Genomic DNA, 12,150 nt, shown 5'->3' with positions numbered 1-12,150 from the left:
TGTGTGTGTATAAAAAGGACATGACCTCTGAAGTCCTCCAGAGATTTTGCAAGGGTATGAGTGTGAGTGTGTGTGTGTGTGTGTAAAAAGGACAGTAAACCAGAAGACTTTTAGAGACTCTGTGAGTGTGTGTGTGTGTTTGTGCGTGTAAACAGGACATTAATTCAGAAACCCTCCAGAGATTCTGCAACGTTGTGTGTGTATGTGTGTGTGTGTGTGTGTTTGTGTGAATAAGAAGAACACGATGTCAGAAGCCCTCAAGAGATTCTGGAAGGTTGTGTGTGAGAGTGAGTGAAAAAGACACGAAGTCAGAAACCCTCCAGATATTCTGAAGGGTGTGAGTGTTTTTGTGTGTGTGACTAAAAAGGACACGAAGTAAGAAGCGCTCAAGAGTTTTTGCAGGTGTATGAGAGTGAGAGTGTGTTTGTGTGAGTGTATAAAGGACACAAAGTCAGTTGCCCTCAAGAGATACTGCAACGTTGTGTGTGTGTGTGTAAAAAGGAAACCAAATCAGTAGCCTTCTAGAGATTTGCAAGGAAGTGTGTGGGTGTGAGTGTAAAGGACACGAAACCAGAAGCTTTATAGAGATTCTGGAAGTGTGTATGTGTGTGTATGTGTTTGTAAAACGGACATTAAGTCAGAAACCCTCCAGAGATTCCTAAAGTGTGTGTGTGTGTGTGTGTGTGTGTAAAAAGGATACGAAGTCATAAGCGCTCTAGAGATTCTACCATGGTGAGTGTGTGTGTGTTTGTATAAAAAGTACATGAATTTAGAAGCCCACTAGGGATTCTGCAAGGGTCTGAGTGTGAGAGTGTTTGTGTATGTGTGTAAAAAGGCCATGAAGTCAGAAAACCTCCAGATAATCTGCAAGGATATGAGTGTGAGTATGTGTGTGTGTGTGTTTGTGTGTATAAAAAGGACACAATGCCAGAAGCCCTCAAGAGATTCTGGAAAGTTGTGTGTGAGAGTGAGTGAAAAGGAAACGAAGTCACAAACCCTCCAGAGATTCTACAAGGGTGTGAGTGTTTCTTTGTGCGTGACTAAAAAAGACACGAAGTCAGTAGCCCTCTAGAGTTTTTCCAGGGGTATGAGAGTGAGTGTGTGTTTGTGTGAGTGTAAAAAGGACACGAAGTCAGTTGCCTTCCAGAGACACTGAAAGGGTGCGTGTGTGTGTGTGTGTGTGTGTAAAAAGGACATGACCTCCGAAGCCCTCCAGAGATTTTGCAAGGGTATGAGTGTGTGTGTGTCTAAAAAGGACAGTAAACCAGAAGACTTTTAGAGACCTGTGAGAGTGTGTGTGTGTGTTTGTGTGTGTAAACAGGACATTAATTCAGAAAACCTCCAGAGATTCTGCAACGGGGTGTGTGTGTGTGTGTGTGTGTAAAAAGTACACGAAGTTAGAAGCCGTCTAGAGATTCTGCCATGGTGTGTGTGTGTGTGTGTGTGTGTTTGTGTAAAAAGGACACGAAGTCAGTTGCCCTCAAGAGGATTTTGCAAGGTTGTGTGTGTGTGTGTGTGTGTGTGTGTGTGTGTATAAAAAGGACACGAAGTCAGAAGCCCTCTAGAGATTCTGCAAGGGTCTGAGTGTGTGTGTGTCTAAAAAGGACACAAAGCCAGAAGTCCTCCATAGATTCTGTAAGATTGTGTGTGTGTTTGTGTAAAAAGGAAACCAAATCAGTAGCCTTCTAGAGATTTGCAAGGAAGTGTGTGGGTGTGAGTGTAAAGGACACGAAACCAGAAGCTTTATAGAGATTCTTGAAATGTGTGTGTGTGTATGTGTTTTTAAAACGGACATTTTTCAGAAACCCTCCAGAGATTCTGAAAGTGTGTGTGTGTGTGTACAAAGGAAACGAAGTCATAAGCCCTCTAGAGATTCTACCATGGTGTGTGTGTGTGTGTGTGTTTGTAATAAAAGTATACGAATTTAGAAGCCCACTAGGGATTTTGCAAGGGTCTGAGTGTGAATGTGTTTGTGTGTGTGTGTGTAAAAAGGCCATGAAGTCAGAAGCCTTCCAGAGATTCTGCAAGAGTATGAGTGTGAGTATGTGTGTGTGTGTGTGTGTGTTTGTGTGTATAAAAGGGACACGATGTCAGAAGCCCTCAAGAGATTCTGGAAGGTTGTGTGTGAGAGTGAGTGAAAAAGACACGAAGTCAGAAACCCTCCAGAGATTCTGCAAGGGTGTGAGTGTTTTTGTGTGTGTGACTAAAAAGGACACGAAGTAAGAAGCCCTCAAGAGTTTTTGCAGGTGTATGAGAGTGAGTGTGTGTTTGTGTGAGTGTAAAAAGGACACGAAGTCAGTTGCCCTCCAGAGATTCTGCAAGGGTGTGTGAGTGTGTTTGTGTGTGTGTGTGTAAAAAGGACACGAAGTAAGAAGCCCTCTAGAATTTCTGCAAGACAGCGTGTGTTTGTGTTTGTAAAAATGACATTAAGTCAGACACCCTCCAGAGATTCAGAAAGGGTGTGTGTGTGTGTGTTGTCTGTGTGTAAAAAGGGCACGAAGTGAGAAGCCTTCTAGAGATTCTGCCATGGTGTGTGTGTGTGTGTGTGTGTGTAAAAAGAACAAGAAGTCAGCAGCAATCAAGAGATACTGCAAGGGTCTGAGTGTGTGTCAGTGTTTGTGTGAGTGTGTGTGTGTGTGTAAAAAGGACACGAAGTCAGAAGCCCTCCAGAGATTCCCCAAGGGTGCGTGTATATGTGTGTGTGTAAAAATGAAACAAAATCAGAAGCCCTCTAGTGATTCTGGAAGTGTGTGTTTGTGTCCTAAAAAGGACACGAAGTCAGAAGCCCACCAGAGATTCTGTAGGGGCATGAGTGTGTGTGTGTGTCTGTGTGTGTGTGTAAGTAAAATGTACAAATCAGAAGCCCTCCAGAGATTTTGCAAGTGTTTTTGTGTGTATGCGTGTGTAAAAAGGACATGAAATCATAAGCCCTACAGAGATTCTGCAAGGGTGCGTGTATGTTTGTGTGTGTAAAAAGGACACGAAACCAGATGCCTTATAGAGATTCTGGAAGTGTGTGTGAGTGTGTGTGTGTGTTTATGTTTTTTTAAAACGGACATTAAGTCAGAAACCCTCCAGAGATTCTGAAAGTGTGTGTGTGTGTGTGTGTGTGTGTAAAAAGGACACGAAGTCATAAGCCCTCTAGAGATTCTACCATGGTGTGTGTGTGTGTGTGTGTGTGTGTGTTTGTATAAAAAGTACACGAATTTAGAAGCCCACTAGGGATTCTGCAAGGGTCTGAGTGTGAGTGTGTTTGTGTATGTGTGTAAAACGACCATGAAGTCAGAAGCACTCCAGATAATTTGCAAAGGTATGAGTGTGAGTATGTGTGTGTGTGTGTGTGTGTGTGTGTGTGTGTGTGTGTGTGTATAAAAAGGACACGATGCCAGAAGCCGTAAAGAGATTCTGGAAAGATGTGTGTGAGAATGAGTGAAAAGGACACGAAGTCAGAAACCCTCCAGAGAGTCTACAAGGGTGTGAGTGTTTCTTTGTGCGTGACTAAAAAAGACACGAAGTCAGAAGCCCTCTAGAGTTTTTGCAGGGGTATGAGAGTGAGTGTGTGTTTGTGTGAGTGTAAAAAGGCCACAAAGTCAGTTGCCTTCAAGAGATATTGCAAGGTTGTGTGTGTGTGTGTGTGTGTGTGTGTGTGTATAAAAAGGACACGAAGTCAGAAGCCCTCTAGAGATTCTGCAAGGTTCTGAGTGTGTGTGTGTGTGTGTCTCTAAAAAGGACACAAAGCCAGAAGTCCTCCATAGATTCTGTAAGATTGTGTGTGTGTTTGTGTAAAAAGGAAACCAAATCAGTAGCCTTCTAGAGATTTGCAAGGAAGTGTGTGGGTGTGAGTGTAAAGGACACGACACCAGAAGCTTTATAGAGATTCTGGAAATGTGTGTGTGTGTATGTGTTTTTAAAACGGACATTTTGTCAGAAACCCTCCAGAGATTCTGAAAGTGTGTGTGTGTGTGTAAAAAGGAAACGAAGTCATAAGCCCTCTAGAGATTCTACCATGGTGTGTGTGTGTGTGTGTGTGTGTGTGTTTGTAATAAAAGTATACGAATTTAGAAGCCCACTAGGGATTCTGCAAGGGTCTGAGTGTGAATGTGTTTGTGTGTGTGTGTGTAAAAAGGCCATGAAGTGAGAAGCCTTCCAGAGATTCTGCAAGAGTATGAGTGTGAGTATGTGTGTGTGTGTGTGTGTGTGTGTGTGTTTGTGTGTATAAAAGGAACACGATGTCAGAAGCCCTCAAGAGATTCTGGAAGGTTGTGTGTGAGAGTGAGTGAAAAAGACACGAAGTCAGAAACCCTCCAGAGATTCTGCAAGGGTGTGAGTGTTTTTGTGTGTGTGACTAAAAAGGACACGAAGTAAGAAGCCCTCAAGAGTTTTTGCAGGTGTATGAGAGTGAGTGTGTGTTTGTGTGAGTGTAAAAAGGACACGAAGTCAGTTGCCCTCCAGAGATTCTGCAAGGGTGTGTGAGTGTGTTTGTGTGTGTGTGTGTAAAAAGGACACGAAGTAAGAAGCCCTCTAGAATTTCTGCAAGACAGCGTGTGTTTGTGTTTGTAAAAATGACATTAAGTCAGACACCCTCCAGAGATTCAGAAAGGGTGTGTGTGTGTGTGTGTCTGGGTGTAAAAAGGGCACGAAGTGAGAAGCCTTCTAGTGATTCTGCCATGGTGTGTGTGTGTGTGTGTAAAAAGAACAAGAAGTCAGCAGCAATCAAGAGATACTGCAAGGGTCTGAGTGTGAGTGTGTGTCAGTGTTTGTGTGAGTGTGTGTGTGTGTGTAAAAAGGACACGAAGTCAGAAGCCCTCCAGAGATTCCCCAAGGGTGCGTGTATGTGTGTGTGTGTGTGTAAAAATGAAACAAAATCAGAAGCCCTCTAGTGATTCTGGAAGTGTGTGTTTGTGTCCTAAAAAGGACACGAAGTCAGAAACCCACCAGAGACTCTGTAGGGGCATGAGTGTGTGTGTGTGTCTGTGTGTGTGTGTAAGTAAAACGTACAAATCAGAAGCCCTCCAGAGATTTTGCAAGTGTTTTTGTGTGTAAGCGTGTGTAAAAAGGACATGAAATCATAAGCCCTACAGAGATTCTGCAAGGGTGCGTGTATGTTTGTGTGTGTAAAAAAGACACGAAACCAGAAGCCTTATAGAGATTCTGGAAGTGTGTGTGTGTGTGTGTGTATGTTTTTGTAAAACGGACATTAAGTCAGAAACCCTCCAGAGATTCTGAAAGTGTGTGTGTGTGTGTGTGTAAAAAGGACACGAAGTCATAAGCCCTCTACAGATTCTACCATGGTGTGTGTGTGTGTGTGTGTTTGTATAAAAAGTACACGAATTTAGAAGCCCACTAGGGATTCTGCAAGGGTCTGAGTGTGAGTGTGTTTGTGTATGTGTGTAAAACGACCATGAAGTCAGAAGCACTCCAGATAATTTGCAAGGTTATGAGTGTGAGTATGTGTGTGTGTGTGTGTGTGTGTGTGTATAAAAAGGACACGATGCCAGAAGCCCTCAAGAGATTCTGGAAAGATGTGTGTGAGAATGAGTGGAAAGGACACGAAGTCAGAAACCCTCCAGAGAGTCTACAAGGGTGTGAGTGTTTCTTTGTGCGTGACTAAAAAAGACACGAAGTCAGAAGCCCTCTAGAGTTTTTGCAGGGGTATGAGAGTGAGTGTGTGTTTGTGTGAGTGTAAAAAGGCCACAAAGTCAGTTGCCTTCAAGAGATATTGCAAGGTTGTGTGTGTGTGTGTTTGTGTATAAAAAGGACACGAAGTCAGAAGCCCTCTAGAGATTCTGCAAGGTTCTGAGTGTGTGTGTGTGTGTGTCTCTAAAAAGGACACAAAGCCAGAAGTCCTCCATAGATTCTGTAAGATTGTGTGTGTGTTTGTGTAAAAAGGAAACCAAATCAGTAGCCTTCTAGAGATTTGCAAGGAAGTGTGTGAGTGTGAGTGTAAAGGACACGAAACCAGAAGCTTTATAGAGATTCTGGAAATGTGTGTGTGTGTATGTGTTTGTAAAACGGACATTTTGTCAGAAACCCTCCAGAGATTCTGAAAGTGTGTGTGTGTGTGTAAAAAGGAAACGAAGTCATAAGCCCTCTAGAGATTCTACCATGGTGTGTGTGTGTGTGTGTGTTTGTAATAAAAGTATACGAATTTAGAAGCCCACTAGGGATTCTGCAAGGGTCTGAGTGTGAATGTGTTTGTGTGTGTGTGTGTAAAAAGGCCATGAAGTCAGAAGCCTTCCAGAGATTCTGCAAGAGTATGAGTGTGAGTATGTGTGTGTGTGTGTGTGTTTGTGTGTATAAAAGGGACACGATGTCAGAAGCCCTCAAGAGATTCTGGAAGGTTGTGTGTGAGAGTGAGTGAAAAAGACACGAAGTCAGAAACCCTCCAGAGATTCTACAAGGGTGTGAGTGTTTTTGTGTGTGTGACTAAAAAGGACACGAAGTAAGAAGCCCTCAAGAGTTTTGCAGGAGTATGATAGTGAGTGTGTGTTTGTGTGAGTGCAAAAAGGACACGAAGTCAGTTGCCCTCCAGAGATTCTGCAAGGGTGTGTCTGTGTGTTTGTGTGTGTGTAAAAATGACACGAAGTAAGAAGCCCTCTAGAATTTCTGCAAGAATGTGTGTGTTTGTGTTTGAAAAAATGTCATTAATCAGGCACCCTCCAGAGATTCAGAAAGGGTGTGTGTGTGTCTGTGTGTGTGTGTAAAAAGGGCACGATCAGAAGCCCTCTAGAGATTCTGCCATCGTGTCTGTGTAAAAAGAACAGGAAGTCAGAATCAATCAAGATATACTGCAAGGGTCTGAGTGTGAGTGTTTGTGTGTGTGTGTGTAAAAAGGACACGAAGTCAGAAGCCCTCTAGTGATTCTGGAAGGGTGTGTTTGTGTGTGTTTGTCCTAAAAAGGACACGAAGTCAGAAGCACTCCAGAGATTCTGTAGGGGCATGATTGTGTGTGTGTGTCTGTGTGTGTGTTTGTGTGTAAAAGGTACAATGTCAGAAGCCCTCCAGAGATTTTGCAAGTGTTTTTGTGTGTATGCGTGTGTAAAAAGGACATGAAATCAGAAGCCTTATAGAGATTCTGGAAGTGTGTGTGTGTGTGTGTGTGTGTGTGTGTGTTTGTGTTTGTGTGTATAAAAAGGACACAATGCCAGAAGCCCTCAAGAGATTATGGAAAGTTGTGTGTGAGAGTGAGTGAAAAGGAAACGAAGTCAGAAACCCTCCAGAGATTCTACAAGGGTGTGTTTCTTTGTGCATGACTAAAAAAGACACAAAGTCAGAAGCCCTCTAGAGTTTTTGCAGGGGTATGAGAGTGAGTGTGTGTTTGTGTGAGTGTAAAAAGGACACGAAGTCAGTTGCCCTCCAGATATACTGCAAGGGTGCATGTGTGTGTGTGTGTGTGTATAAAAAGGACATGACCTCCGAAGCTTTCCAGAGATTTTGCAAGGGTATGAGTGTGAGTGTGTGTGTAAAAAGGACAGTAAATCAGTAGACTTTTAGAGACTCTGTGAGAGTGTGTGTGTGTGTTTGTGCGTGTAAACAGGACATTAATTCAGAAACACTCCATAGATTCTGCAACGGTGTGTGTGTGTATGTGTGTGTGTGTGTGTGTAAAAAGTACACGAAGTTAGAAGCCGTCTAGAGATTCTGCCATGGTGTGTGTGTGTGTGTTTGTGTAAAAAGGACACGAAGTCAGAAGCCCTCTAGAGATTCTGCAAGGGTCTGAGTGTGTGTGTGTGTGTTTGTGTGTGTCTGTAAAAAGGACACAAAGCCAGAAGTCCTCCAGAGATTCTGTAAGATTGTGTGTGTGTTTGTGTAAAAAGGAAACCAAATCAGTAGCCTTCTAGAGATTTTCAAGGAAGTGTGTGGGTGTGAGTGTAAAGGACACGAAACCAGAAGCTTTATAGAGATTCTGGAAGTGTGTGTGTGTGTGTATGTGTTTGTAAAACGGACATTAATTCAGAAACCCTCCAGAGATTCTGAAAGTGTGTGTGTGTGTGTAAAAAGGAAACGAAGTCATAAGCCCTCTAGAGATTCTACCATGGTGTGTGTGTGTGTGTGTGTGTGTGTTTGTAATAAAAGTATACGAATTTAGAAGCCCACTAGGGATTCTGCAAGGGTCTGAGTGTGAATGTGTTTGTGTGTGCGTGTGTGTGCGTGTGTGTGTAAAAAGGCCATGAAGTCAGAAGCCTTCCAGAGATTCTGCAAGAGTATGAGTGTGAGTATGTGTGTGTGTGTGTGTGTGTGTGTGTTTGTTTGTGTGTATAAAAGGGACACGATGTCAGAAGCCCTCAAGAGATTCTGGAAGGTTGTATGTGAGAGTGAGTGGAAAAGACACGAAGTCAGAAACAATCCAGAGATTCTGAAAGGTGTGAGTGTTTTTGTGTGTGTGACTAAAAAGGACACAAAGTAAGAAGCCCTCAAGGGTTTTGCAGGAGTATGAGAGTGAGTGTGTGTTTGTGTGAGTGTAAAAAGGACACGAAGTCAGTTGCCCTCCTGAGATTCTGCAAGGGTGTGTCTGTTTGTTTGTGTGTGTGTGTGTGTGTGTGTGTGTAAAAAGTACACGAAGTAAGAAGCCCTCTAGAATTTCTGCAAGAATGTGTGTGTTAGTAAATATGACATTAATCAGGCACCCTCCAGAGATTCAGAAAGGGTGTGTGTGTGTGTGTGCGTGTGTGTGTGTGTGTAAAAAGGGCACGAAGTCAGAAGCCCTCTAGAGATTCTGCCATGGTGTGTGTGTAAAAAGAAAAAGAAGTCAGAAGCAATCAAGATATACTGCAAGGGTCTGAGTGTGAGTGTGTGTGTGTGTGTGTGTGTGTGTGTAAAAAGGACACGAAGTCGAAGCCGTCCAGAGATTCCCCAAGGGTGCGTGTATGTGTGTGTGTGTGTAAAAATGAAACAAAATCAGAAGCTCTAGTGATTCTGGAAGGGTGTGTTTGTGTGTGTGTGTCCTAAAAAGGACACGAAGTCAGAAGCCCTCCAGAGATTCTGTAGGGGCATGATTGTGTGTGTGTGTCTGTGTGTGTGTGTGTGTGCGTGTGTGTGTAAGTAAAAGGTACAAGGTCAGAAGCCCTCCAGAGATTTTGCAAGTGTTTTTGTGTGCATGCTTGTGTAAAAAGGACATGAAATCATACGCCCTCCAGAGATACTGCAAGGGTTCTTGTATGTTTGTTTATGTAAAAGGACACGAAATCAGAAGCCTTATAGAGATTCTGGAAGTGTGTGTGTGTGTGTGTGTTTATGTATTTGTAAAACGGACATTAAGTCAGAAACCCTCCAGAGATTCTGAAAGTGTTTGTGTGTGTAAAAAGGACAGGATGTCATAAGCCCTCTAGAGATTCTACCATGGTGTGTGTGTGTGTGTGTGTGTGTTTGTATAAAAAGTACACGAATTTAGAAGCCCACTAGGGATTCTGCAAGGGTCTGAGTTTGAGAGAGTTTTTGTATGTGTGTTAAAAGCCATGAAGTCAGAAGCCCTCCAGATAATCTGCAAGGATATGAGTGTGAGTATGTGTGTGTGTGTGTGTGTGTTTGTGTGTATAAAAAGGACACAATGCCAGAAGCCCTCAAGAGATTCTGGAAAGTTGTGCGTGAGAGTGAGTGAAAAGGAAACGAAGTCAGAAACCCTCCAGAGATTCTACAAGGGTGTGAGTGTTTCTTTGTGCGTGACTAAAAAAGACACGAAGTCAGAAGCCCTCTAGAGTTTTTGCAGGGGTATGAGAGTGAGTGTGTGTTTGTGTGAGTGTAAAAAGGACACGAAGTCAGTTGCCCTCCAGAGATACTGCAAGGGTGCGTGTGTGTGTGTTTATATAAAAAGGACATGACCTCCGAAGCTCTCCAGAGATTTTGCATGGGTATGAGTGTGAGTGTGTGTGTGTGTGTGTAAAAAGGACAGTAAACCAGAAGACTTTTAGAGATTCTGTGAGAGTGTGTGTGTGTGTTTGTGCGTGTAAACAGGACATTAATTCAGAAACCCTCCAGAGATTCTGCATCGGTGTGTGTGTGTATGTGTGTGTGTGTGTGTGTAAAAAGTACACGAAGTTAGAAGCCGTCTAGAGATTCTGCCATGGTGTGTGTGTGTTTGTGTAAAAAGGACACGAAGTCAGAAGCCCTCTAGATATTCTGCAAGGATCTGAGTGTGTGTGTGTGTGTGTGTGTGTGTGTCTATAAAACGGACACAAAGCCAGAACTCCTCCTAGAGTCTGTAAGATTGTGTGTGTGTTTGTGTAAAAAGGAAACCAAATCAGTAGCCTTCTAGAGATTTGCAAGGAAGTGTGTGGGTGTGAGTGTAAAGGACACGAAACCAGAAGCTTTATAGAGATTCTGGAAGTGTGTGTGTGTGTGTATGTGTTTGTAAAACGGACATTTTGTCAGACAGCCTCAAGAGATTCTGAAAGTGTGTGTGTGTGTGTAAAAAGGAAACGAAGTCAGAAGCCCTCTAGAGATTATACAATGGTGTGTGTGTGTGTGTGTTTGTATAAAAAGTACACGAATTTCGAAGCCCACTAGGGATTCTGCAAGGGTCTGAGTGTGAATGTGTTTGTGTGTGTGTGTATAAAGGCCATGAAGTCAGAAGCCTTCCAGAGATTCTGCAAGAGTATGAGTGTGAGTATGTGTGTGTGTGTGTGTGTGTGTTTGTGTGTATAAAAGGGACACGATGTCAGAAGCCCTCAAGAGATTCTGGAAGGTTGTGTGTGAGAGTGAGTGAAAAAGAGACGAAGTCAGAAACCCTCCAGAGATTCTGCAAGGGTGTGAGTGTTTTTGTGTGTGTGACTAAAAAGGACACGAAGTAAGAAGCCCTCAAGAGTTTTTGCAGGTGTATGAGAGTGAGAGTGTGTTTGTGTGAGTGTAAAAAGAACACGAAGTCAGTTGCCCTCCAGAGATTCTGCAAGGGTGTGTGAGTGTGTTTGTGTGTGTGTGTGTGTAAAAAGGACACGAAGTAAGAAGCCCTCTAGAATTTCTGCAAGACAGCGTGTGTTTGTGTTTGTTAAAATGACATTAAGTCAGACACCCTCCAGAGATTCAGAAAGAGTGTGTGTGTGTGTCTGTGTGTGTGTGTGTGAGTGTGTGTGTAAAAAGAGCACGAAATGAGAATCCTTCTAGAGATTCTGCCATGGTGTGTGTGTGTGTGTGTGTAAAAAGAACAAAAAGTCAGCAGCAATCAAGATATACTGCAAGGGTCTGAGTGTGAGTGTGTGTCAGTGTTTATGTGTGTGTGTGTGTGTGTGTGTGTGTAAAAAGGACACGAAGTCAGAAGCCCTCCAGAGATTCCCCAGGGTGCGTGCATGTGTGTGTGTGTGTAAAAATGAAACAAAATCAGAAGCCCTCTAATGATTCTGGAAGTGTGTGTTTGTGTCCTAAAAAGGACACGAAGTCAGAAGCCCACCAGAGATTCTGTAGGGGCATGATTGTGTGTGTGTGTGTAAGTAAAACGTACAAAGTCAGAAGCCCTCCAGAGATTTTGCAAGTGTTTTTGTGTGTATGCGTGTGTAAAAAGGACATGAAATCATACACCCTACAGAGATTCTCCAAGGGTGCGTGTATGTTTGTGTGTGCAAAAAGGACACGAAACCAGAAGCCTTATAGAGATTCTGGAAGTGTGTGTGTGTGTGTGTGTGTGTGTGTTTGTAAAACGGACATTAAGTCAGAAATCCTCCAGAGATTCTGAAAGTGTGTGTGTGTGTGTGTGTGTGTGTGTGTGTGTGTGTGTAAAAATGACACGAAGTCATAAGCCCTCTAGAGATTCTACCATGGTGTGTGTGTGTATGTGTGTGTGTGTTTGTATAAAAAGTACACGAATTTAGAAGCCCACTAGGGATTCTGCAAGGGTCTGAGTGTGTTTGTGTATGTGTGTAAAACGACCATGAAGTCAGAAGCACTCCAGATAATTTGCAAGGGTATGAGTGTGAGTATGTGTGTGTGTGTGTGTGTGTGTGTGTGTGTGTATAAAAAGGACACGATGCCAGAAGCGCTCAAGAGATTCTGGAAAGTTGTGTGTGAGAGTGAGTGAAAAGGACACGAAGTCCGAAACCCTCCAGAGGGTCTACAAGGGTGTGAGTGTTTCTTTGTGCGTGACTAAAAAAGACACGAAGTCAGAAGCGCTCTAGAGTTTTTGCAGGGGTATGAGAGTGAGAGTGTGTTTGTGTGAGTGTAAAA

This window comes from Tenrec ecaudatus, chromosome 4 (assembly GCF_050624435.1).
Source record: "Tenrec ecaudatus isolate mTenEca1 chromosome 4, mTenEca1.hap1, whole genome shotgun sequence".
NCBI lineage: Eukaryota > Metazoa > Chordata > Mammalia > Afrosoricida > Tenrecidae > Tenrec > Tenrec ecaudatus.
The sequence above is the reverse complement of the archived record's forward strand: the minus strand, read 5'-3'. Positions refer to the sequence as shown.